The 22278-nt window shown below is 36.5% G+C and overlaps 1 protein-coding gene across 3 annotated transcripts in view; it reads left to right on the top strand.

Moving 5' to 3' along the window:
* RNF180 (ring finger protein 180) overlaps nt 1-22278 on the top strand; it is an 87362-nt gene that overhangs the window by 35858 nt on the left and 29226 nt on the right. The gene's annotated exons all lie outside the window — the stretch shown is intronic.

The following is a 22278-nucleotide window of genomic DNA, read 5'->3' on the forward strand; positions in this document are numbered from 1 at the left end:
AATTTGCTTTTTGTTTATTTACCTATAAGTTAATTATTAATAATGATTAATGATTAATATATACATTCAGAATGTACCGCTCCTAAGCACTTGTCACATGAAGGTACCATAACATTTGTACTTTTTAGAACTGGTAATATATAAGTAATATATTTGGTATTATCACAGAATTGTCTAGGTTGGAAGAGACCTCAAGATCATCGAGTCAAAAATTATTATATCTTGATTTTTCAAATTAAACTAATTTTGTGTATTTGCAATTAACTGTCTTAATTGCTGTCTAATTTTTTTCATTTTTCTTTTTTTTTTTTTTTTTCTTATATTTGGTTGGCAACATTATGCAGTCATTATATGTTGACTACTTCTCTATAAAGTCTTATAGAGTGAGCTTGTGTGTTTTGAAATGGAAGCATGGGATGTATAAAGTGAGCTGCTATATGGACTTCATTTGTATGGTATTACCTAACAAACTAATATTCAGTTGTTGTATAGTTTTAACTACTCTGATTTATTTATTTTTTTTTTGTAGGAATATTTGAAAATCAATATTCTTTATACTTCAGAGTTAACAAATACTGCTTTCTACCACTTAGGAAAATTACTTTTGTAGTATATAGTATGTCACTTCTGGCAACCTTTCCCTGAATGTGAAAGTAGTTTAACTCTGTAGTTTTCTGCTGCAGCTGTGCAAAGGTACAAAAGAATTGTTTTCACAGTTTCTTGTAGTTTTTAGGTGGATGATTATGTTTATGAGATACTGAATTAAGAACAGCATTTGAGGGTGGCTTACGGTAATATTTTACATAAAACTTACAATTATTTAATTTTAGGATTTGTTTGGGCTTCTTACAAGACCTTTTGAAATAATATTTTAAAGTCATTTGTCCGTAATATTAAGTGGTCTCTTCTGGTATTTAAAAAATAGCCAATGAAGCTTGTAATCTGTGTATAGTAATGTAAGGTTCAGTGTGGGAAAGTGGCATGTATAGTGCTTTCTTATCTTCTCATCTTCTGTATGATTATCCCCCACAATTATGTAACGGGTGCCATGTTTTTGTTGTATTTTATATATGTATATAAAGATACATATATTTTATATATGTATAAAATTTACATATATAAGATACATATATTTTAATATATTTTTTTATGATCTGTAGGCTTTCCCGATTCTGACAGGGTACTGCCATTGGAAGAATAATTACTTGGTAATACCTGCTTAGTACCTTCAGGGCTATGTTGGGCTGACCCTGGTCAATAGCCAGACACTCACCTAGCCTTTCTCTCACTCCCCTCTCCCCACTCTGGGGAGAAAATACAAGGAAGTCAAGAAGACTCATGGAACCAGATAATGCCAATTTAATTAGGGAAATAAAAGCTGCAAATGTAAGCAAAGCAGAAGAGGAATTCACTCACTAACTCTGATCATCAGACAGATGTCCATCTGCTGCCTGGAAAACAGGGTCTCAGCACTTGTCATGGTTGCTGGCAAAAACAAATGCCAGAACTATGCATGTCACTACTTCCTCATCCTAACCCTGAGCTATTGTTACTAAGGGTAATGTCTTGGATTGGTGGAATATACCTTTGGTCAGTATGGATCATCTCTTTTGGCTACATCTTCTCCCAGGCTCAGGCCCATACCAAACCTAAATGAGGTGGAGAGGAAAGAGAGAGTTCATTTTTTCTCTAATTGGTAGTTTGATTCACCTTTGTGCTTTTCTCTGCATTTTCTTCCCAGCAGCAACTCCAATTGAAATCTGAGTCTGTTTCGTTACCATTTCATACCCCATACTTCAGTCATTAAGTGACTTAAGTTGACATTGATGGACTTCAGAGCTAATACTGCAGTCAGGCTTAAGAGGGGCAGAGTTCGCATCACTGAGTTTTTCTTTCAGGTTGTCTCCGCCAGTTAAATTTTATTATTTTTGAAGGTTTTTCTGCAGAACGAGGGTAAGAACTACTTTTTAGTAACAAAACATTGGGTGCTAGAGGATTGTCATGTGCAGCCTAAGTATTCATGCTTGTTGTACCCTTCACAAAGGCTTTGTGTTGGATCTTCTGCTGGAGGGCTTTTAAGAACCCGAAATAAAGTACCAGCCTCCAACTGAATTCACTGTGAAAGCCATAAAATAAAATGTAGCTTACCATGTTTTATTCTTTTAAGATAGCCAGGTCTTTGAATAAAATACAAGTGAGCTTCATTGCTCCAAATAAGCCCTGTTTTTTGCCTGAGGAACTCACATAAATAATCCATCTAAAAATGATCACAGTTTGTCAGCCACAAACTTACATTAAGGAGGCAACCAACCTATCACAATCAAATTAAATGGCATTGGTTTACTTTGTGTGCTTTGCTGTACTGGGTCTTTTGTCTTTGACTGTTGCATTCCCTTATCAGGAAAGATTTTTTCCATTCTAATAAACTAGGTCGCAAGATGCTGCCTGCATTAAGGACATAAGCCAAATTATTCTTTAAAAAAAAAAAATAAAAAAAAATATGTATCAAATCTAGGAGGGTTAAGAAATGTTTAAAATATTTAAAATATGCTAAACTAAAGAAGGGTTCACTTTATGCATTAACCTCAGCAACAAAGAGTGATTTTTCCCAGCAAAGGATGCCCTGTCTCATTCAGCTACCGAGACTCTGAACACATCTATTCATCAAAAATTAAATTTAAAAAAAAAAAAAAAAAAAGCAAATATACCTCAGGCAGGAGCCTGGTATTTCTATTTAAGTGAAAGCCTTTCTTCTGAAGTTGAATGCCTCTTTTGGTCACCAGAGAGTTCTCTTTCATTGCTGATTTTTGGGGTCTTATGTGGGGAAGGGTGAGATGGGTCCCAGTGTGCTGTGTCACAGCAGTCATACCCAAAACAACTGTGATATATCCTGGGACACTGCTCAGTGCTCTTATTTAGCTAAAATAAAAAAGTTTGCAAGACCTCGCTTGAGAGTCCTGAATAATGTGCATGCTCTTATGTGAGATCTGTCTTCTGCTGAAGTTTAATAAGATTATGTTTCTCTTTTCTTCCCACTGGTTTACAAGATGCAAGGTAGGTAATAGAGTCACTTCTTCATTTCATATAATTAAAAATAAAACTATCTTTAGCTAATGTCAATACTAGTGGGCAGTATTAGATTATCACATTCAAATTTGAAATCTATTGAATTTTTCAAAAAGGATTATGTGTATTCTGATTTCAAACTAAAATACAGTGCCTTGCAAAACAAAAAAATAAAATAAATAAAATCATTTTGTGTAATTTATAGCAATGATTCATAGGTAACCCTTTCTGATGTTTCTTTTTTTCCATGAGCATATTTTGAAATGTTCTTCTAATAAAAATATTGTAAGCTCTGTTTTCTATTTTGTTTGTTTATATTTCTACAAATTTCCAAATTCTCTTTTACCTTCTTAGTGTTAGTCTGGCAAGAACTTTTAGGCTGGCAGCACTGAATTTTTGAGATGCCTTGCCTACTAATGATGAATTGTTTTGTATATTGTCTACCATAGTCAGATCTGTCTATTTATTTTGTCATATATCTAAGCTGAGTCAAATATGTGAATTGTAGGGTGATGTGTAAATCCAAATATCTTGAGACTCTTACTGAATATATATTTGGGAGGGTTGCTGCATGACAATTTAAGCTTTTTAGATAAGGTATGCTGGTGCTGAGATAACTTCAAAAGCTTGTGATCCATTTTAGATGAAAGAAAATGGTCATGTTTAATGTGTTTTTTTTTTTCCTGGACTACTTTCTGCAAAATTGCAGTCCTTAAACAAGAGTCTTAGCCAGCATCTAATGATCACAAATAATTTTTTACATTAAAATTCTGCAAAAGATCACTAATTGCTAAGACTTGCTGTATGCCTCTGTTTATATCATAATTTTTTGATCTGCAACCTATATATTTATAAATACACATTATGGTACTAGTTCCAAATTTATGCAAACTATACTGCTGCAATAAACTCATGGTAATGTCATCTTAACTAATGCAGCAGAATAAAATCCTAGACCTGTCAAGGTGACTTTAATGGACATTGGTTTCACCCTATTGGCACCAAAGTGCCAAAAGTGTCATGGCTTTAAAATGCATTGTTATAGTTACAGAAGAGCTTGTTTGATGTTTGGTGGAGTTAAATCATTTTGTCTCCAGTATTCTCAATCTAAATTGCATTTCAGTTTTCCAATAAAAAAAAAATATTTATTTTTTCTGTTCTAATAAATTATTTCCTTCATATCCTCTTGGGCTCTGAAATATAGGCAATTAGTAAAAAATCCCAATGGACATTGTATCTGCTTCTTAACTATGAAAATGTTCATTTGTAACATGGCTCTAAAATGGTTTCTTCCTATGAGAGATTGCCTGAGTATGATTTTTTTAATTCCTGAAAAAGTGCTTTTTGACCAGTAGATTCCCAGTAAATTCATTAACAAAAACAAACAAAACAAAGCAAACAAACAAAAAATATTAAAAGTGTGAAATGAATGTCAGCAGTAGAGTGAATTGTATCCCTTTCTCAGGCAGCATCTCGTCATTGCCTGTTGTCTGCAGTGATGTAGGTTAAATTTTCGTGAAAGAACAGGAGTCATTTTAAATTATTATTGAAACACCTTATAGCATCTTTCTCTGTTTCTTTGGTACACATACTTTTCTGTACTTTCACAGCATTTTCAGCATTTTCCTATGATCATTTTACCAGTATAGAAAGTCAGAGCAAATTCCCACTGCTGAGTGTCTCCTGCATCTTTAGGTATGCTGAGTTCACAAGAAGCCAAGTTATAAGAGCAACTGGCAGTAATTATTTTTTAAGTTGGTGTCAGAGTTCTTGATCAGGACAGTTACAGTCACCATTGCACTTGACTTTAGCTCCCATTGCATCATAGAAGCTGTCCAGTTAAAATAGATTTCATGAAATTTCTAGGCCCACTGAAGCTGAATTGGTATAAAAAAGAATAGCGATATTATGCCTAGTTACTCAACTTTTCTACTGTTGAGAAATATCTACAAAATTTGAAAGAAACTTTCTGTAGCAGTTTGCTTTCTGTGGTGATTAAGCATGAATACAGTCTTCTATGCTAAATTCCTGTTCACCTACATAAGAAAAGCTTTTTCTGTATTACGAAGTTCTTGAAAAGAGTTAATGGAGCTACCATAAGCAAATGTCATTGATGATGACTGCAATTCACAATGGAGTATAGCGTAGATACACAAAAGTTATCTGTGGAACAGCAATTATTCTAGCCATACTAGTACTGCCTTTTGCCCACACTAATTATCCCCATTGAGAGGAAAAGTTCATTAGCTTGTACACAGCAGTGTGCTAACATGGATTACTGCTTTGGGCTCCTTAATTACCATTTCCATATGGAAGACCAAATTAGGGCACTCTGCAGTGGAAAGAAACTTGACTTTTCTGTTTTCTGTTTGTTTTGTTGTTTGTTTTGTTGTTGTTGTTGTTGTTGTTTGTTTTGTTGTTTGTTTGTTTTTTGTTGTTGTTTGTTAGTTTGTTTGTCTGTTTTAATGAGCTTTGAGAGGGTGAGGGAAGGTGGAAAGGGTGTTATATTTAGCAATAACTACCATAAAGGTTTTTGTTTGTTTTTTCCAAAGTTAATTCCATTTTTTTAACTTAGTTTGTGTGTGGCTGCTAGTTTCATTTGAGTAACAAATTCTGTAGATTCTAGCTAACTGGTTAACTGAATATCCAAATTATTTACTTTAATTCTCTGTCTGTGACAGCCAAAAGTACAAGCATTCTTTTCAAATTCTGTTTATTACTATTTGGTATCAGCTGTATTTTCTTTCATTACACTATCAAAAGAGTAACTTACAGGTGAAAGTGAGAACGTGGAGCATTTCTGTATAGATTCCTTTAATGAAAACATACATTGCTGTTTTATATTTTGCTAATAATGGAAAGATATATTCCAGGTTAGTGTACAGTATGAGTGTAAATGTTACAGGAAGGACAGAAAATACATCTGATTGAAAGAACACACATGGTTGCAGAATCGTAACCTAACACTATTCTCACCTCAAAAATAAACATTTCTTACCACTGTCCTGTGCAGCTGATCAGGATGCAAGTAAGTGTTGTTCAGACAAAAAGACCACCAGAAAAGTAATTTTGTTGAGCATTGCAATAGCAGTGGTCAATGGTGACTTTTCCCCCTCTGAAAAGACATGTCTTTGTGTATCACATCCGCTCTGAAGACAGACTTGGGAGCATGTCTCCCAATGGCTTCTTCCATATCCTGTGACTCAGGGAAAAAGAATTATGTTTGGTCAATGGAATTGTGGATGTGGCTCTTTTCAGGACTGAAACTGATGTTAAAAGAGATATATCACAGCTGAGTGTCCAAGATCTCCTAAGAGAGAGGTCTCATTCTACCTCCTAAATACTGGCTGTCAGTGCATCCCTGAAAAGTTGAGCCAAGGCAGGTTTTCATGTTTCTTCATCCATCTGGTTCTTTGAAAGGCTTTTTCTGCCATGTCTGTGTCATATTCAGGCCCATGTTTCCTTTATGCTAAATCAAGAGAAATGTTGATTTAAAATAATAATAATAATTCCTGTGCAACTATAGTCAAGTGCTTGTTTCCTTTGCTAATAAAATTTCACCAGCCATGCAAGGAAAAAAAAAAAAAAGTCTTCCAGCATTGTTGTTCTTTTACATTTTTTAATCAAAGGGCCCAGTCTTGTAGCAATGTGTTGTTTAAACAGAAACTTAAGGCATGACAATTAGCAGAGTAGCATATGTATCGTAAATAAAACTGCACATAACATCTTTTTGCCAATTACATAAGTGACACATATTATGCCTAGCCCACTGCAGAGAGGTGAAGAGATCTCTACAAGAGTGGTGGACAGCTGGCAGTGCTTGTTATAAGATCTTGTCATCAGTCTACTTCGTAAAATTCAGAAAGCTACTATTTGTGGACTAGCTAGACCTTTTGTATAGTTTATATTTTAACGAATTTATGGCAAAGGATATGGTGCTTGAGAAATGATGGCCACAGGTAAATGATTCTGATTTTTATTTTTTTTTATCTGTAGGCTGTCATATAGTTATCAACCACTTTGAGGTTGCTAGTAGTACTTTCATTTTGCTACTAATCCTATTTACAGTCAGTTATACACTTTAGCACAGTAACTCTTAAATCCGTCTGTTGATGAGTATGTTGCACCAACATTAATAGTGAAATAGCAGATGTTCAGCTCCATTTTTCTGTTTCATCATTCTGTCACTCGAAAGCAGAGCTTTCAGTTCTGAGATTTTTCTCTGGAGGGGGGGTTGAGAAGGCAGATCTTCATATTTGGTTTCTGAGAAGCTTTGGGAGAGACATCACTAGAAGAAAAATCTGCAATGTTAAATCACAGCAAAGAGAAAAGATTGAAATTGTTATAATGTGTTATTCAGTCCTCTCAAGGCTTTTGAAGGAAGGCTTACAAGAAGAGTTATCACCCTAAAATATAAAATGTTCTTATCATCATTATAAATAACTTATGGGGAAAATGAAGCAGGATGCAACATGCTGATTATACAACACAGATAATTCACCTTTACATAAAATAAAGTATGAATGTTGTATTAGCTGTACAAGAAGTGTAGTTTGCTCTGTATGGAACTGTGTATTAAATTACTAATTATTACAAAAAATGTGCATGCAAAATACAAGATTTTCCACTTATACTGAGAAATTAAAATAGGCAATAATTTCTGTTCTGTTTATCAGACAGAAAAGATTTGGATAACAGCTGTTTAAATAGAGTATCTGGAAAGAGGATTTATTTAAGTACCAACATACTGACAACTGACCCCTTTGAAGATATCCATGTTCAGCATTTTCAAACTGGGACATTTAATGGTTAAATAAGCTTTTGCACAGTTTGGGTGACTTGGATATGACTGAATAAAATTCCAAGGAATAAATACAGTGCTTATTGCTGACAGCTGCCATCACAGAACCATAATTTACATTTTCTGATCATACACTATAAAAAAATCAGTTGAGATTGGTTAAGCAAACTGAATATCTAGATCTCAATTTTTCAGAAAAGAAATATGTGGAATATTTGAATTGCATTTTGTTACTGCAGATTAAGCTAGATTTTTATTTTATTTTTTTTTAAGAACAGGACCAAATTTCAGTGTCACTCAGAAGGATGCTTGAAAAGAAAAAACAAAAGGGACTTTTTTTCAATTGATACATGAAGATATTTAAAACACTTTTATATTTTTGGTGGTTTATTGTCTTCATTTTGCATTGAAATGTCTACTTCAGATGGACTATAATCTTCAAATTTTACTGAGTCAGAATAGCAAAAATACAAGTAAATAACTAAAAACTGTTTACAGGTATGTTTGGCCTGTTTACAGGTATGTTTGTTGGTTTTGAGTCCTAGTATCTTAAATCTAAATCACTATGCTTTTCAAATCATCATTTACAACTGAAAATCTCATGAAGACAATACAAGGTCTGCAGGAATTCATAGAGATTTGACCTTGTATATTGGTACTAATGGAGTATCTACCTTAAATTTCCTGATGTTGTTGAAGTAAAAACATATTTTTTATATTTCAGTTATTTGTTTGTTTGCATTTTAAGGAAAAAACTCTTTTGATTTTGTCAATTCGTTCCTGAACTATGTGAGAAGTGAATTCAAAGATTCAAGGCTACTGAATTAGGATTATTCAGTAGTGATCTTACAGTGCATAAAGTGATGAAAGATGATTAAATTTCACCTCAGTTTCTTAAATATAGTCATATTCAAAATGTTTCACTTGCCTTTACTTTTCTTCAGTGTGAGGGGATGTTTTACTTTAAACGCTGTTTGCAGATGGAATCTGTTTATGTAATAAATAATTAAATTCAGTTTAAGAAACTCGGGCAGGACACTTTAAATAGGTGGCCTGATTGTTCTAAGCAAAATGATCACCAGTTCGTCCATCCAGGTAAGGAAACATCTGAAAACTGGAACAGTCATTTAATTGTCTAAATATAGATATAGGTTCCTAATTTTAGGATGACATATTTTAAATCTATTCATCTCACTTAACGAATCTTTCTTTTACTGTAATATGTCATAAGCTATGCCTTGACTGTGGAAACCAAAGGTACTAGCAGATTCATAAATCTAGGTGTCCTGTTTGTATCTTGATTTTGGGGTGAGAGGCAGATGCATCCCAGCCCAATGGAAAGGACACCCTGGGCTACCAGCCCAGTTGGAAGCATGTCACATTTCAACAGGTGCCCAGCTGGTTATGTTTGGGGCATACCATAATGCACATCCAAGTAAATGCAGGCAGAGACACGGATTAATATATATTGGTTAAATTTCTGTTTCAAGTCAGTGTTGTGATGGTTCTTACCTAAATTACTTTCTATCTGATGAATTGTATGCAAGAACGTTCTCACTGGTCTGTGTTGGAAGTCTGTGTTATCATTGTAACAATAAAATTAGAGACACAGCAATTAATGACTGAAGGTCATGCTGATGTAAAAGAATGAAAACACTGTAGAATTTGTGTAAAATTTATTTAAATTCCTTAAAAGAGCTTTTGATGAGAATTAAGTTTATCAAACCCATCTTTCTGTCCAAAACATCAGTAAGCCTTCTATATCCATGTCATATTTATTCATATATATGCATTGTATAATGTATATTATGTATTCTATATATCATGTAATATATATCATTATATAATATATTCATATGTATGTGAACATCATATATAACCAAGCCAGAAAATCTGTGTAGCTTTATTTTGATAGCTGTTTGCGGACAACTGCAGTTGCTGTAGATTATATAAGCAGTAAAATAGATAGTCTACATAAAGAGAGACTATAGGCTGTAGAGAATTACATAGGCCACTTGGAGCTGACAAATCCCATGAACAGTGAAACATTAGTAGGAAACTAAAATCTATCAGCTGATGTTGTTTTTTACAAAGTTGTGTCCCAGAAGTGGAGATACATTGGAGATAAAAACAGCTTGTAAATGCTGTTCAGAACAGAAGAGGAACTCTGTATCCAGACAGATCTCTTTCCATGTTGTCATCTCCATGTTCTGCCATACAGTGCTGGAGAAGAGACCTATTTTAATGACAGCAATAGGAGTTGTGCAGAAAAGGGCATTTTGTACACTCTCTATTAACAGGGATTGTGTCATGCTTCACTATAAATTGCTTTAGATTTATGCTGAAGAAGAATTTCAGATGGATTGTTTGATATACAATGACTATATTTATTCAAAGCTGTCAAAATATAGCAGCACTGCTCCGGACATCCCTTTATAGGCATTTTGTTAAGAGCATGTTCCCTGAAAGGGTAGTACTATATGCATTCCCACAAAGCCTAGAATAAAAATGGAAAAATAAACACATACAATTGTCTGTTATTTCAGTGCTGCAAATTTATTAAAAGAACAGTTTTTACAGGAGTAACATTATATCATTATATTGATATGTATATCAACAAAAATAATTTATTGATTTTCTAGTTCTTTATAGATGTGAATTAACAGGACTCTCTTTTTACCATGTTTCAGAACAAACACTACTAGCAGACGAGAACTTTTCAGATGTAAATAGTGATTGCTTTGATCTAGCAGAAGGCAGTCTTAGTGCTTACAGCCTTTTTACTGTTTCAGATCTAAAATTTAACCTCTCAGCAAAAATACATCTGTAAACCTCAACAGCAGGTTTAGCACGTGTTACTGCCAGTTCTATATTGTTTTAATTTTCAAAGTGCAAAGGGATTCTGTAAAAGTTAAAAAAAAAAAAAAAAAAAAAAAAAAAAAAAGTCTGTATTTTCTCTGCATGGAATTCATACCAGAAGGTCCAGCCCAACCTTTTACGTGTAATTTATTCATTGCATCAAGGCTCTAGGAAATTCACAGAATCTTTTGCAGACCTCTGGGAATTAATTTTCCCCCTTATTGTTTGAAATACTGGCTGTTCTAATGATTAATTATTATTAAAATTTGCTTTATTGTTACGTGTAGCCTAACTAATAGCTGTGCCTGGATGTTCTCTGCATATTAATTTTTGCTGTGAAGCTTTGTTTGCCAATTTATCTGTAATGCCTACATTATTCTCTTTACTTAAATGCCTGAATCGGTAATGTGTGTATTTCATTAGATGCAAAATCAAAGTAAAAATGAAGATAGACTTGTAACATGACACATTTCTTCTCTACTAGTTCAGGGGTGAGTGTAAATATTCAAGCATTAAAGTGATTGTCATTCAAGTACTTTGAGTAATATTTATTCCTGTAGCCTATCTCTGAATTCATCTTGGAAATTAAATTATTTTAGTAGAAAAAAATCTTTTTGAATGAAGTAGTTGCTATCATCTTCAAGAGATCTGCATAAAAGCTGTGTTTGCAGGTGTTCCTTTAGAAATAAATGTGATTCTCCTAGGAGAAATTTCCAAGACAGTAATAATATCTAGAGCTGCCAATGTAGATGTACATTCCAAAAGCTTAACAGCTCAATTATTCCATAAAAAGAACTGGAGAGATCATCCAAGCTGCTTAATAAAAGATGTGTAAACGATTTCAAATCCATCGTAACAGGCAACTGAAATATATATAATGCTTGGTAAAAAAGGGGAGATATATACTGTATCTATGCACAGTATCTAGCACAAGGGTTATTCTGTACTGTGCAGCTTGTTGCAACCTGATGAAAACAGTAGGAATCAGTAATAAATTAAAATATTCATTACTAGTTCTGTGAGGTGTTTGGGGGAATAAAAAGTGAAGACATTGTGTCCTTTTCTTCTCCTTTACCTATATTTGTGAGGTGGTTTTTTTGTTGTTTTTTTTTCACTTTCTCCACAAATAATCCTCTATCTCCTGATATTAATGAGACTAACTCTCTGCTGAATTGAAAATATTTCTATGAGACAAACTGGTTAACTTTTCATGTATCAAGCCATTTTATAAATTTATTACTCTTAATATAATCTAGTCATGTCCTCAGATTGTCTTTTACTTAGAAGAAATCACATTCGTGTTCTTTTGACTAACATTACATAATGTTTGTCATTAAGAAGCTACTTGAGGTTATTATGGTTCTGTAACTCTAAAGAGATTTCTAACATGAAGTTTTTTAAAAGGTCTAAATAATGTTCATTAATTACTTTGGTAGAAAGAGTAAGACTTAATGACATGTATAAAAAAGGACATGGTTCCTTGAACAATCAAAATAGATAAATACACCCTCTAAAACTTCAAATTTATTCTGGCTCAGGTATGGATTTTTTGCTGTAGTTGTTTTTGTTTGTTTAGTTGGTTGGTTTGGTCTGTGGTCTTTTTCCTAATAGTTTTAGGTCTACGAAAATCAGACAGAATTATACAATCATAGAAACACTCAGGTTGGAAGGGAACTTATTATCCATTTCCAACCCCTCTGCCATGGGGGGGGCCCTCATGCCACCTACTAGACCAGGTTGTCCAAGGCCTCATCCAACCAGGTTTTGAACAACTCCAGGGATGGGGCATCCACAACATCTCTGGGCAACCTGTGATAGTACCTCACCACCGTGTGAGTGAAGAATTTCTTCCTAACCTCTAATCCAAATCTCTTCTCTTTTAGTTTAAAACCAGTCCCCCTTGTCCTGTCATTATCTGCTCGAGCAAAATGTTGCTCTCCATAGTTTTTATAAGAACCCTTTAAGCACAGAAAAGCTGCAATGAGGTCCCCCCAGAACCCTCTTTTCTTGAGGCTGAACAGTCCCAGCTCTCTCAGCTTTTCTTCATAGGAGAGGTGCTCCAGCCCTCTGATCATCTTTGTGGTCCTCCTCTGGACCTGTTCTAAACAATCAACATCCTTCAAGATACTGCCAGATCACCTTGATATTTCTTGAGGATAACTGCTTCTCCAGAGTAGAAAAATGCAGACTGAACTTACTTAGACTGCAGTAAATGGGCTTGATGTTCCTTAGAGTGCTAGCATTATCTCTTAGTTAACTTCTGAATGCAGCTGGACTGTAGTTCATCCACTGAAAAACAGCCTCTTGGAAGCTTTGCACTCAGCATGTCTTATACTTATTCCACCAATTTATAGGCCATGAGTTTAGCTATTTTGGAAAAAATAGCCCATGTATGTAGCCTGTAAGTGGAGAAGAGTTTAATGGCATGTTCATAATTCATTCAAATTGTTACTGTTCTCATTTAAAATTTATGTTTTATTTTAACTTCGAGGTGTTAATTACATCTATAAGATGTGGTATCTCATTTATTCCTTCTTATGGTAGATTTTAAAAATCCAGGTTGGTTGAATTCCTTTGCTTTCTGTTGTAAGATGTATTTTAGGCTGTTAAATGTATACGTTGTGCCCTCTCTGGTTTTCAATGTCAATTTGAAATGCTTAGGCTTAGCTATTTTATTCTAGAAGAGGTCTCAGTAACAACCTGTACTAAATTTCAGGAGAACCTTTAAAATCAACTTGTGTAAGGAATAAGAAGACGCTCCCTTTGGGTAGGTACAAGCTATTTTCTTCAAATAGTTTTCTATATGCACATTTATCCTGCGAGTATGAAGGCATCCTGATATTCAATAAATAATTGAAGAATTTTCATAAAATCATGGTTTGAGTTGGAAGGGACCTTAAGGATTGTCTGGTTCGAACCCTACTGCTAGTAGGGACTGCCAGTGCCTCACCATCCTCCAAGTAATTAATATTAATAATACTTAATATGCTCCTTCTCTTATCTCTACACTCCCTGATAAAGAGTCCCTCTCCTACTTTCCTGTAGGTCTACTTTAGGTACTGGAAGGCCACTATAAGATCTCTCCAGAGGAGCCTTCTCTTCTCCAGGCTGAACAAACCCAACACCTTCAGCCTATCTTCATAGGAGAGGTGCTCCAGCCCCTTGATCATCTTTGTGGCCCTCCTCTGGCCTCAATTTAATAGTTCCACCTCTTGTGCTGGGAGCCCCAGAGCTGAACACATTACTTAAGGTGGGATCTCACAAGAGCAGAGCAGATGGGAAGAATTGCCTCACTTGATCTGCTGGCCATGCTTCTTTTGATGCAGCCCAGGTTACAGTTGGCTTACTAGCTCACAATGAGCTCATCATCAACCAACATGCTCTAGTCTTTCTCTTCAGGCCTGCATTTTCTGTCTAACCTTTTATCTGTGCTTGGGATTGCCTTAGCCCAGATGCAGGACCTTGCCTGTGACCTCGTTGAACTTCACGAAGTTCACGTAGGCCACCTCTCAAACTTGTGAAGGGAGGGCATCCCTTCCTTCCAGCATGTCAACAGCACCACACAGCTTGTTATGATCAGCAAACTTGCTGAGGGTGCACTCAATCCCTCTGTCCATGTCGCTAATAAAGATGTAAAATAATACCAGTCCCAATACCAACTCCTGAGGAACACCACTCATTACTGATCTCCACTTGGACATTGAATCATTGACTGCAACACTTCAAGTGTGACCATCCAGCCAATTCCTTACCCACCAATCCTTACCTCTCCAATTTAAAGACAAGGATATCATGTGGGACAGTGTCAAATGCTGTGCACAAGTCCAAGTAGATGATGTCAGTAGCTCTTCCCCTATCCACCACCAATGCTGTAAACCCACCATAGAAGGCCACCAGTTTTGTCAAGCACAATTGGCCCTTATTGAAGCCATGGTGGCTGTCAACAATCACTTCCTTATTTCCACATTCCTTTGCATATTTTTCTGGAGGATCTGCTCCATGGCATCTACTCTACGGTGCCAGGCACAGACGTGAGACTGACTGGCCTGTGGATCCTTAGGCCTTCCTTTTTTCATTTTTTAAAAATGGGGCTTATGTTTACCCTCTTGTAGTTAATTCGAACTTCACTGGACTGCCATGACCTCTCAAATATGATGGACAGTGGCTTAGCAGCTACATCCACCAGTTCCCTCAGGACTATTGGATGCATGTCATGAGGTCCTATGGACCTGTGCACCTTTAGGTTCTGTAGCTGGTCTCAAACTTGATCTTTTCCTACAGCAGTTCTTCATTCTCCTGATTCCTGCCTTCTGGGACCTGGTCTATGTGACCATAGTTCTTATCAGGGAAGACTGATGCAAAAAAAAAAGTCATTGAGTACCTCAACCTTCTCTGTATCCCAGGCAACCAGGTCTCCTCTTTCCTTCTGGAAAGGGCCACAATTTCCCTGGTCTTCTTTTTACCATCAATATGCATATAGAAGCCTTTCTTGTCATTCTTGACATCCGTGGTCTAATTTTATTCTAATAGAGCTTCAGCTTTCCTAACCTAATCCCTGTCTGCTTGTACAATTTCTCTGTATCCCTCTCAGGTTATATGTCCTTGCTTCCACCCTGTGTAGGCCTTTTTCTGCCTGAGTTTGGCCAGGAGGAACTCAATCTTCCATGTAAGGTTCCAGGCATTTTTTACTGACTTCCTCTTTGTTGGGATGCATCACTCCTGAGCTTGGAGGAGGTGATCCTTCAACATTAACTAGCTTTCTTGGGACCCCTCTTCATGGGCCTTGGTACCCTACCAAGCAGATCCCTCAAGAGGCCTAAGTCTGCTCTCCTAATGTCTAGGGTAGCAAGCTTGCCGTGCTCCATCCTTTATGCCCTCAGGATCCTGAACAGCACCATTTCATGTTCACTACCACCAAGGCTGCGCTTGTCCTCCACACAACATCTCTGTAACACCAGTGAGATTATAACCATAGCAAGCTTCCTGGTCAGCATATGAGAAGACTTAGATTTCAGGGTGCACAACAGACCTTCTTTGAAATCAAGAGGAGAGAAGTGAATCTCTCAAAGAGATGTTGGCTGTGCAGAGCCCTGTCAGTACCTTTGATCCTTGCTGCTAATTGTGTCATACTGTACACCTGAGCAGAGGAAAACAGTACCAGTGCCAGCTCATGTGTTAGGGTTCTTAACGAGCAAACACCTCTCTAGGAACAGCTCATCACGTTGCTATCCTGATTTAATCTCCCATTTATTTTCTGTACAGTATCCAGTTATTCATCGTGTGTTTTAATTTGTGGCTAACAGACTTGGACATTTTAAAGATTCACCAGTGTCCTGTACAAAGGCAGTTACCCAGTCAAGTCCAAACAATGCTATGCAAAACTTCAGAAATTTGCCATATCTGAGTATGCTGGCAATAGTACAAAGTCACAACAAACAAGTACAGAAACTGTTAATGCATATTAGAGAAAGTAATTTCAGCTAACCATACAATCTTACATGAGTTGCACTGGTGAAGTATTCAGGTACCAAAATATTGGGCTGGTTATTACCATGGGCAGGAGTATGACAATCTCAGTGAAAACTTAGACTTACTGATATGGATCTATTTGTAGATGTATAAAGTCTGGATATAGTAAGCATTAAAAATCTGATATTTTAGTTTCTTAGCCACAGTCTGTGCATAATAATTCAGTGAACTTCAACTAGGTAAGTAATTTAATTTTCCTGTGTTTTTCTTTATGAGATCATTCATTATTAAGAAAAGTTTGTAGTCTACTGTTGTAGTCGTCATTAGATGAAGATAGAAACAATTTGAGATAGATAAAGTTAGTATGTGTACATATATTTGATTAGACAAATCAAATGAAGCATATTTGATTAGGCAGGCTGCTAGAACATGGCAAAAAAAATGGAGTCAAAATGTCTTTTCAGGTCAGTATAGTAGTAACCTTCATGAATAAACATATAACCACAGAAAAACAAATAAAGAGGGAAGGGGAATTTGAGTGTTAAGGAGAATATCTTTTCTGAAAAGAAGGAAGATATGTAATTTATTTTCTCTGGAACATGGAAGAGGCTAACTGGAGGTTAGAGTGCAAATATCTGTTCAGAATATTCTAATTTTCACTTCTATTGCTTATTCATTTATTGTTGTCTCTTTAGAGCCTCATATAGTAAAAGTACAGGTGTCTCATCAGCAGAAGCTAGGGTCTGCAAAGTACTTCATCACAGGAGTTGAATAAATCCATTGCCTAAAGCTACCTCTAAATGACACAAAATAAAAATAAATACACTGTTCTCTTTAAACAAAAGTTCTCTGTGGAAGAAAATGTCCTTCAGTTGTTTTTCCCTTGAGCAATTTATCTAACCAAAGTGCAGCAGAGAGGTTCTGAAGGGAGAACACAGCTCCTTGCAGTAGGTAGCTCCAGAGAGCTGCTTAAGTTGCTTTGCTCTGCTTTCTAGTTTTTAGATTGCTTTTGGATTTTTTTGAAATGTTGTATAGAGAGAAATTTAGAGTGCAGGTTGTTCAGAATGAATTATTGATTTGTACAAATATTTAATCCATGGGCATTGGTGCCAGTGCCATATTATGATTTATATGTTTCAAGCTTAGGTTTGCCAGAAGCCTGAAAAGAAGTCCTTTTGCATTCATCATATCAGTCAACAAAACCAGAGTGCTTAAAGGCATACAAAGCCCAGTGGACTCTATGGCCTAATTCAGACAAAATTCTAGATTAGTTAGAAAAGATTTGGGATTTTTTATACTGCATTTTAAGATTGTACATGAATTTGTTTTCTTTTTGCTTGTAAAACTCCAGAAGCCACCAACTTAGTCTGCAGAAATCAGGCTAGATAATTTCTGATCAAAGCAACAACATATTACTACTGTTATCATCAGTAGTTATCAGTATCACTAACCTGAAAGAAACAGAAAATAACTAGAAATTGTTATGCAACTAAGTAGCTCCTGCTTTTCTATGTCTTCCTATCACATAACTACCATACTTATGCCTATTCTATGATTTCCTTCTCATTCTTTACTTTCCTTACCACTAACTGTCTGAGCTGTTATTTAAAGATGTTAAAGTTTTATACAGTACTCCACTTTTCCCCAATTTCTTCTTCCAAGTCCTGCAGACATTCCCATAGTGATCATAAAATCATAGAATATCCCTAGTTGGAAGGGACCCACAAGGATCATCAAGTCCAACTCCTGGCTCCACACAGCACCACTCCAAAATCAAACCAGATATCTGAGAACATTGTCCAAATGCTTCTGGAATTCCAGCAGGCTCAGTGCTATGACCACTGACTGCCCTGAGGAGCCTGCCCCAGTGCCCAACCACCCTCTGGGTGCGGAACCATTCCTTAACCCCCAGCCTGACCCTGCCCTGTCCCAGCTCCATGCTGTTCCCTCGGGTCCTGTCGCTGTCCCCAGAGAGCAGAGCTCAGCGCCTGCCCCTCCGCTCCCCTCGTGAGGGAGCTGCAGGCCGCCATGAGGCCTCCCCTCAGCCTGCCCTGCTCTGGGCTGAACAAACCAAGGGACCCTAGCTGCGCCTTATAGGTCTTGCCCTTTAGACCGTTCACCATCTTTGTTGCCCTCCATTGGACACTCTCTAATAGCTTTAAAGTGATGGCACTCATTTCAGTCTCTCTACTCAATCTATCTGTCAATTTTTATGAATTTTTCAGTAAGCCAATATAATTCTCTCAACCATCCTGTGAGATTTGGTTACAATTGACTAATGGGTTCCAAAGCCGTTGTGGGACCACCTGACAGATGGATAGACAAGGCAATCTCATGAGCTGCATTTCTGTAGGAAATAAGGCTCAAACCACTGATGATTTTTTCCAGCAGCAAACAGGAAGTATTTATGTCTTCCTGATCCTTGTCTGTACAAAACAGGATCTATATTCATTCTTTCAAATTTTTCAGACCTGTAGTGTATGGTTCTGACTATATAATATAACTGAAGGCTTAAATTCTACTTTACGGCTGCGAATCAATTTTTGTATCATTTGTGTACAGCTTGGGAATAGCATGGAACAGACTACCAAGGGGCAGCTTCCCGGATAACAAAGGAGAATATGCATACTGCCCCCTTTCGTAGTGTGAGGTATCCAAATGCACAGCAAATCACATCTTTCTCCTGGTTTGTCAGGGTGAAAATGTGGCTGTATGTATTCTTGAGCTTCCCACACCACTGCTCAAATTTTGAGGTGCCATTTGAGGTACTGTTCATGTAAGAGCAGTGAAGGTGTTGACAAGCATTCAAGAACAGAAAGAGATTTTTCCCCTCCCAGCCAGTCTGTGTAGCATCTAAGAGAATATGTATTCTGATCAGCATATATGCCAATATCTTTTAGTAAGGAATAATTGAAAAATATGAAAAATTATCCAGTGGAGCACCATTATATTACAAATGTGGTCTGGAATGGGGTCTCCAGAGTTTTATGGCAAGGATGAAGAATGTTTCTCATTTTAAGCACTCACAAGAACTTTTGGATGTATTTGATGAGCCACACAGTATTAACGTACCTGTAATATTTTCCCCGTCTCTGTTCCACAGGGTTCTTCATCACTCATACACAATTTACTATACCATCTCATGCAGTGTTTAATGCCCAGCTATTTCATAGTGCACATTGCTAAGACTCAAGTCAGCACTTTACACGGCTAGGTGTTTCTCTAGTCCTCCATATTGCACAGCACTATGCTGTGTATTACATCCAATATACATATTATTTCTCATTATTAGCAACGCAACACTACAAAGCACTTGCCTGATAAAGGCATGTCAAGGCTGAATGGCTTACCCCTGGTTCTGCCTTCACACCAATTTCATTTAGATTGCAAAGCAGAGTCCACAGCATTCTTCTGTTTGAAGACCTGTTTGGAAGACTTAGAGAATGCAGACATATGAGGCATTTATTGTCATATTCTGCTCTTATTTTGGGGCAAAGTATGGTGCAATTATTATGTCCTAATAATAAGTCAACTACTAATTAACTTGGAATTATGTTTGCATTCTGAAAGTATACACAGGTACCTTTATACTTTCATTCTTCTGATTAAAAAGTGAAATATATGGAAAACATTCTCTGATATTTACTTAACTTCAGGGCCCTTCAAAAAAAAAAAACCACCTTTGATCATTAAACTTTGCTGGCTTAATATTTCTATGAAGTACGGTTTTATGTATTTTTTCTGAGTTTTATTTCAGGGCAGCTATCTTTGCAAGATAATCTTACGAAGGACAGAACTGGTATTTTCTTGGTTATCAAACCCTCTAATTGTGGACATTTTTGAACTTAGAAAGCATTCTGAATTGTTGAGCTTAACATGAACTTTTGGCAAGGCTTTTTCATAGTTTGGCACCTTGGTGCACATCTTAGGTGTGCTGTTCTGATCATACTCCCAGATCTTCTTCTGAACTTCTTTTTACTTGTAGTACACATATAGAAAGTTTTCTTGTTAATGTCTACATCCACTAGTTTGAGGTATTTTACATGCTTATAGTGTAAGGTAAATCTTACAGTAAATGCCATACTATTCATTGGTGCCTGTGATCTCTCTGAATGCAAAACTGAATTAAATACTTTCATGTAGTCCGGCCAAACTACGTTAGACTCCTTCTGTTAGTTAACATTATGCATAGACTTTTCAAGCAAAAGTTGATCCTTTGTTCCTCTGTTGTATTGGGTTTTTGTTGTTTTGTGTTTTTTTTTTTTTTTGGTTGATTGGTTGGTTGGTTTTGATATCATACTTCTGCCATCTACCCAGTGAAATATCAGTGATTACAGTTAGGTGATAAAGTCAGTTTTAGCAGTTTCCAATTGACTTGGAAAAATGAAACCTTTTGAGGACTCTCCATCTTTCTTTCATTTCTTAGTAGTAATAGTATTGCTTTGCTTTCAAGGTTTTGCTGTTTGTCTTTGACTATCTTTTCCTCCTGTCACTATCCTCAATGTCTGCATGGCCTTTCTCAATTTTGTCTGTACTATAATTCTTCAAGAGGAACAGTCCATTTTATGTTTATAAAGCTCTGAAGCACTGAAACTCTGCTTCTGATTGGAATATTCAGGCACTACTTAATTGCAGATGAAAAATAATACCCATTTAAGATCTTTTGCATTAGGTTATTTCATAAGGGAATTGCACTGATATCAGCTTTGTCATCATCAGCTAAATGATGAAGTGTGCACAGATAGGTCTTTTGAGGAGGGGTGCAAATCTGTAGAAATGACAGGTCTTTCTCTGATCCTCTAATCAAATTACTCCTAACTGGAGTCTCGTTGGCACATTAGAATAATTTTGATCTGCTTTCTAATTGCAAATGACTCTCAGATTGTCCTGTATGTTCATCTTATCCTGATTACAAACCTACCCCAGAACTAACAATTACTCTTGAGTTCTCAGCCATTTTTCCTCTAGCTCCCTCATTTGCTTAATTGGCTCATGGAAAATGTTTAACTTGCAGCCAGCAAGAGAGGCAGCTCCTCTGTGCACACTAGGTATTTCCTTTACAGTCAGTGCTCACCAAAACTAGTCAGCAAATACTTGCCTGAACCCAATATCTTTTGGATTTGTGCTAGCTTTTAATTATGATTTTGTCCTTACATGGCTGAGTTGTGCGTGGTGGGAGCAGAGGAAGTTTTTCTTACAATGTAGTAGGGTTTCACTGTTTCTGCTGAAGTCATGTATCAGGCTCTGACTATGTTCCTTGCTTTCTGTGGGGGTGCAGTTTCAGCAGTCCAGAGTCTCTAAACCCTTTTGGCAACTGGAAAGTGTGATACTGGGGCTGAGATAGACTGGTGGGACAAGTGTTGATACAGAAATGATAAATTCTGGAAAGATTTCTGCTCTGTGTTTTTAAATGCATTCCATACCTATCATATTAGGGCTTATTCATTATTTGCAGTGTTTAGTATCCCAGGCAGCAGCAGACTAATACTAATAAGAGACAACAGAAATCCAAGCCAGGATGCTAGAAATGTAATCATCCTTGAAACAGATGTAGAGACTTCCATCTCTACAGTAGGCACAAAGTAACATTATAATTAAAGGTTGGTATACCAGCATCAGGCAGTCATTTTCTGCCATGGCCTACAAGTATCAAAAACGTCCTGCATAACATATATACAAGTCATATATCTTACACAGGTAGTCATGCAAATTATACCCAAATCAAGCAGCTACTCTAGCACAAGTAGTATTTATGGGGTAGAAAGACATCATGAAGTATGCTTAATGTCAACATGTAAGGACTTGTGCAGGGCTAACAAGGAGGTATATACAGAGCAGTGGTTGAGCAAGAGGCATTAAGTATGGATGCTGGAGCTTGCCAGAAGTCACTGATACTACTACAGAGCTTAGAAATAAGACACTTAAATTAGGATCATTAGGCAAGGATTGGGAGTTCAGAACAAGGGGCACAAGGGAAGAGTTTGTCACTCAGCAGTGTCTGACGCCCTCCTCTGTCTTGGTTCTTAACCTGTGGGTCTCTTGGATTTTGGTATATGTTGGGTTCTGATTTTTAGCTGTGAAAC

Source organism: Aythya ferina (assembly GCF_964211825.1).
Source record: "Aythya ferina genome assembly, chromosome: Z".
NCBI lineage: Eukaryota > Metazoa > Chordata > Aves > Anseriformes > Anatidae > Aythya > Aythya ferina.